Raw genomic sequence first — 6,000 nt, forward strand, 5'->3', positions numbered from 1 at the left:
TAAACCTTTACATCTAAAACGTACCTTATAGGTTTGGTTTTGCTTCGGCTTGGAACCAATACGTTGATCTGGATGTTTTTATCTTGTTTGTATGATGATATTGAACACGAGATCCAACCTTACTTCAACTTGGATCTAGGTCTGAAATGGATAAAGTGTTTGTGTGTGTTTTTTAGTGTGTAGGGAGGCTAGAAGATGGAACTGAGGGTTTTAGGGTTTTAGGGAGGTTTAAGGGGATTTATATACCCTTAAGCCCATCACCATCCCTTATTCCATCTTTTATTGTTCAAGCCCACACTCTATTATTTTATTTAACTTAACTAAATAATAACACACCCTTAAGTAAACGAAATTTTTTTATTTATTATTATCAAAAGTGGGATGTTAAATGTTAGTTCTAATGTTTCTAATTTGTTTGTTAAGCATGATAGTTGATTTTTGACATATTATCAAGGGAATATTGTTGGTATAGTCTATAGCAATGCTTGATCATGGTTGTATTGGGAATTTGTTGGCCCAAACCGTGCTTATTACTTTAGTGTTAGGGATTTATGAGCTTAATGTATAGTAATATGCGATTTATGTCTTTTATGTTTAAGTTTTATTCTAAGTCAAATGCATAGATTCATATGCTTTTTTGTCTAGCTTTCTTATATGATTTTTTAATGTTATATTTTAAACTAGTAGCAAATATCATGGATAAATCATGGATTACGTCTGACAGATTATCAAATGCATATGAAGAAGGTGTGGAGGCCTTTTTAGAGTTTGCCCAAAGTAATAATTCAAAATCCGATGTTATTTCGAGTCCTTGTGTAAATTGCATCAACTTGTGTCACCACTCAATTCACAATGTGCGTTATCATCTATGTGCTCACGATTTCGATGAAAGTTATACAGTTTGGCCTTTCCATGGTGAAAAACTTCCCAATGTTGATTCTAGATGCCCTATAAAATCTAGATCTCCCGAGTTTGATTATACAAAGGAAATGCTACATGATGCCTTCACATATGTAGAAGAACCTGATTCATTGAAATCACCTCTTGAAGAACGTGATAAGCCACTTTGCGTAGGGTCAAAGTATAATGAACTTAGTGGATTATTGAAATTCCAACATTTGAAGGGTCAATTTGGCTGGTCTGATGCTAGTTTTGATGCTTTGTTAGGTACCTAAAGAGATGTTTTAACATTAAACATTACAATCCCTAGCTCAACATATGAGGCCAAGAAGTTGCTAAAAGGAGCAGGTCTACAATATGAAAAGATTCATGCATGTGAAAACGATTTTGTTCTATTATGGAAAAAACATAAGGATGCTTCTCAGTGTCCAACTTATGGCAAATCTCGTTGGAAGGAGAATACCAAGAACGTGCTTTCAAAAGTTTTGTGATATTTTCCTCCCATCCCTAGATTTCGAAGAATGTTTTTATCACCAAAAATTGCAAATGACTTAACTTGGCATGCACAAGGCCGGGCCAATAACGATAAGATAACTCATCCTCGTGATTCCCCATCTTGGAAGTTTGTTGACAAATCGTGAAAAAACTTCGGAAAATAAGATCGGAATCTTAGATTAGCCTTGTCCGCTGATGGCATCAGTCCTCACAAGTTATTAAATTCCAAGTATAGTTGTTGGCCGGCTATTCTAATAACATAAAATCTACCCTCGTATCTATGTATGTTAAGAAAATTCATGATGTTGACTCTATTGATATCAACGCAAGCCAACCTGATAACAATATTGATGTAAACTTGGCACCCTTGATAGAAGATCTAAAACTCTTGTGGGAAACTGGTGTTAACACATATGATGCTTATAATAAACTATACTATAATCTAAGAGCAATATTACTTTGGACTATAATTGACTTCCCCACATATGGTAATCTTTCGGGGTGTATTACCAAAGGTTACTATGTTTGTCCGGTATGTTCAGAGAACACCTTTTCCTAATGGTTGCCAAAGTCTAAGAAAGCATGCTACCTTGGGCATAGAAGATACCTCCCACTTGAACATTCTTTTCGTAAAAGAAAAAGATATTTCAATAATCATCAATAGAATAATGTTATAAAAAACCATTATCTGGTGAAGACATCTACGACTATTTGGAGGGGGTTTAATAATACATGATCAAAGAAGAAAAATTTAAAAAAGAAAAAGAAAAGTATCAATGAGAGAGCTAAATTATGGTATAAAAATCAATTTCTTTTGAACTTGAATATTGGAAGAAGTTTCTTATTCATCATCAGTTAGATTTTATGCACATAGAAAAAAATGTGTGTGAGAGTGTTAATGGGACATTGTTAAACTTACCTCACAAGATGAAGTATGGATTAAAAGCATGAGAAGATCTTAAGAAGTTGGGCATTAAGCTTGAACTACAACCTCAACCAAAAGGGAATCGACTTTGGCTTCCACCGACATGATACACATTGAATACCTCAGAGAAACTTTTGTTTTAAGATACCATGTCTAACATAAAAGTGCCTGATGGGTATTGCTTCAATTTCAAGAATCTCGTATCTAATGATGTTTCAAAGATGAATGGTTTGAAGTCTAATGATTTTCATGTAATAATCGAACAACTTCTTCCTTTTGCAATCAAGGGGTGTTACACATGAAAGTGAGGATGACAATAATAAGTTTGTGTAACTTTTTCAACGGGTTGTGTAGTAAGTTGTTGATGTTCGTAAGCTAGGCAAGTTACAAAGTGACATCGTATTAACTCTATGTTTGTTAGAGAAGTATTTCCCTCCTTCATTTTTCGATATCATGATTCACTTGATAGTGCATTTAGTGAGAGATGCGAGGTTATGTCCCGATTCATTTTAGGTGGATGTATACATTTGAGAGAGACATGAAAACACTCAAAGGATATGTACGAAATCATCATCGACCCGAGGTTTGCATCGCAGGATGTTATGTGGTAGAGGAGGCTTTAGAATTTTACTCGGACTACTTCAAAAACATGAAATCAATTGGCAATCCTCATGAATGTGTTGATGAAAGAATACACACTGTCAGACCTTTATCGCAGGCTAAAGTTGATTTTGTGGATGCTAAGTTACTTAATCAAGCTCATCTTTATGTATTACAAAACATTGTTGTTTTTGAGCCATATATTGAGTAAGAGTTACAAATAAAAGCATATTCTTTTTACACTATTTAATACATAAATAATTATTCTTAACTTCTACTATAATTCAAGCAACATATGTTGGAACTCAAGAATCTCAACCCCCGTGCCTATGAAAATAGCACCTGGTTGCATAACCAACACATTCGGAGCGTTTATTAGTTGACTTAAAAATGAGGTTGAAAAACGTTTGGCCAACGGGGAAGATATTTGTGACAGTGTTCGTTGGTTAGCCAAATGGCCTAGCTTTGATGTTAATAAGTATAATGGTTTTTGCCATAAATGAGTATCAATTCCATATAACATATCGGGATAAATTTAGAACAACTCAATGTAGTGGAGTATATTTAATTGCACATGCTATGCAAATTGCTAGTGCAAAAGACTCCAATCCCGTGTATGGCACTGTATTCATGTGTGATTGGGTTGATAATCGTGGAATAAAAAAGGATGATTTTGGATTTACAGTGGTTAACTTTGCTTGGCTTGGTCACCAGTCTGAATGCTTCATACTAGCCAGTCAAGCCAAACAAGTTTTTTATGTTCAAGATCAACAAAATGAAAATTTGTCTATTGTTAGCTTCACACCACATAAGATGTACAAGTATGAAGCAAGTAATGAAACGGATGATATGCTAGAATTTGATGCTAATCTTGATGTTACACAAGACCCTACTTTAGTAGACATTGACGATGGTTTTTTGTGTATACGCCCGGATGACGAGGGCATATTAGTTTAAATTGTAGTTTTTGTTTCATATTAACATCGTTAAGACATTAATTCTACTATTATTAGTTTAATTTGTATGTTTTTATTTCATATGAACAGTTAAGATATTAATTCTTCTATTATTAGTTTAAATTGTATGTGTTTATTTCATATTACCTAGCCAATACATTGATCCTACTATTATAGTTTAAGTTTTGATGTTTTTATTAGTTTAATTTACATTAGAGTTTAAATTCGTTGTGTACATACCCAAATTATGCTACTACAACTAAATCATGTTGAAGCATGTTAATTTTTGTGTGCACGCCCAAATGGATTCTGCTTCCGAATATGAAAATTCTGCTTCAGATCCTGATGGAAAATCCGCTTCAGAAACCAAATCATAAAGAGGCCCGACAATAAAACCAAAAGCAGCAAAAGAGAAAGCTTTAGTTGCATACAATATAAGAGGTGACCAATTGGAGAAGCAACAAAAAACTCACTACTTTTAAAGGAATGACAACGAGAACTATGGTTCCCATAACTTATAAATGCTGGTCGGACGTGCCGAAAGAAACAATGGAAGATGAACGGAATTATGTTTTGGTATGTCTAATTGCTTATAATACCATCAATGTGTGAATTATGTCCTTTTAATTCTAGTTCTGATTTGTTGGAAAATAGTTGTTAAATGTCTATTTTTACTAATGCACTTTTAGTAAATATAAACCTTTTAATGTGTCTATTACTTGTGAATTTTGTTGAAAATTCTGATATACATATTCATTAGGAGTGTTGGGCTGCTTATGTGACATTGAATCATAATCATCACAAACTGGCCATGTATTATCATAATTATCAACATATGTTCTAGTATTATTATAATTAGTTAGTTTTTTAAAATCTGACTAAATTCGTGGCAATATTGTTTATGTTTTCAGAAACATTTTGTACTTGATCCAAATAGCCGAAAGCGAACTCTTCAATCAATTGCGACAAAATGGAGAAACTTCAAACATAAACTATACCAAAACTTCATTGAGCCAAAAAGAAATGACCCAAAGGCATTGCTTATTCCTCCTACTATGTATCGGTTCTTAACAAAAGAAGATTGGAAACTTTTCGTAGCATAAAAACTTTCAAAAAAGTGGCAGGTTAGTTAAATTTTTCGTGTATGTTTCAAAGATCACTAAGTTTTAGAAACATGCATGACAGTTTAATGTTTCTAGTGCAGGATAAAAGTAAGAAAGCTAAAGAAGTTCGCGAACATAATAATACAACCATCATTTGAGCAGAAAGGGATATACTGGACTTACTATTGAAATTGTATGAATTAAATTAATCGAATAGTTTACTTATATTTGTTTTCTCGTGTTAATTCATTTTTGTAAACTTGATAATTTAGATGCAACAAACCGGCAAGAAAGAAGAGGAGATTGATAGGGCAACGTTGTGGAAAGAAGCAAGAAAAAAAGTAAACATGAGATTTTGATGAAGCACGGGGTCTGGGCAAAACTGGGCATTGGCCCTATATAATTATAATTAATAAAAGAATTAACATAAAACAAATTAGGGCCCACTCTTAATAGCTAGATGGACATTTGATCGTAAACAGGCCTACGCCTAACTTGGCTTTAAAAAAGGTTACATCTTATGTGGTAACATTTACTCTTTTTTATGGAAAGGTCTCTTTAATTTTTAATTTATCTCAATTATAGGATGAACTACATCAGTCGGGACATTATGAATCATGTGGAACACATGATGTGCTCACTGAGGCCCTAGGGTACTAAGGAACAACGTGGACATGTGCGCGGAATGTGCAAGTATGTAACACAAGACATATATTTTTTTATATCCAAGACTGTTAAGCAGTATTTGGATACTGAGCAAAAGAAAACAAATGAACGGTTCAACAAACTTGAATATGAGCTAGAGAAACTTAAAAAAAGTACACTTAGTGTTTCTTAAGCTACAAGTTCCCGGGGGGCATGAAGAAGAGTTTGAAAATGAACCACTTGATCAAGAATCACCTGTAAGTCTTGGGTACAAGGGTTTCTTTTTAATATAATATCTTTATGTTTTATCATAATTCATTGCAACTAATATCGTATATTTGTAGGACAATTCGTGTTATCTTGTGGTTGATAATGC

At 33.5% G+C, this 6,000-nt stretch overlaps 1 long non-coding RNA gene across 1 annotated transcript; it reads left to right on the plus strand.

Annotated features, from left to right (window-relative positions):
* Positions 1–4,792: 4,792 nt before the first annotated feature.
* LOC143618463 (uncharacterized) lies at positions 4,793–5,318 on the plus strand. Its single transcript, XR_013151014.1, has 3 exons — positions 4,793–5,000; positions 5,081–5,172; positions 5,252–5,318. It is a non-coding gene; the product is annotated as an uncharacterized LOC143618463 (long non-coding RNA).
* The last annotated feature ends 682 nt before the right edge of the window (positions 5,319–6,000 follow it).

Source organism: Bidens hawaiensis, unplaced genomic scaffold, assembly GCF_021521415.1.
Source record: "Bidens hawaiensis isolate Kalapana, Puna unplaced genomic scaffold, B.hawaiensis_p1.1 tig00077446_1, whole genome shotgun sequence".
Taxonomy (NCBI): Eukaryota; Viridiplantae; Streptophyta; class Magnoliopsida; order Asterales; family Asteraceae; genus Bidens; species Bidens hawaiensis.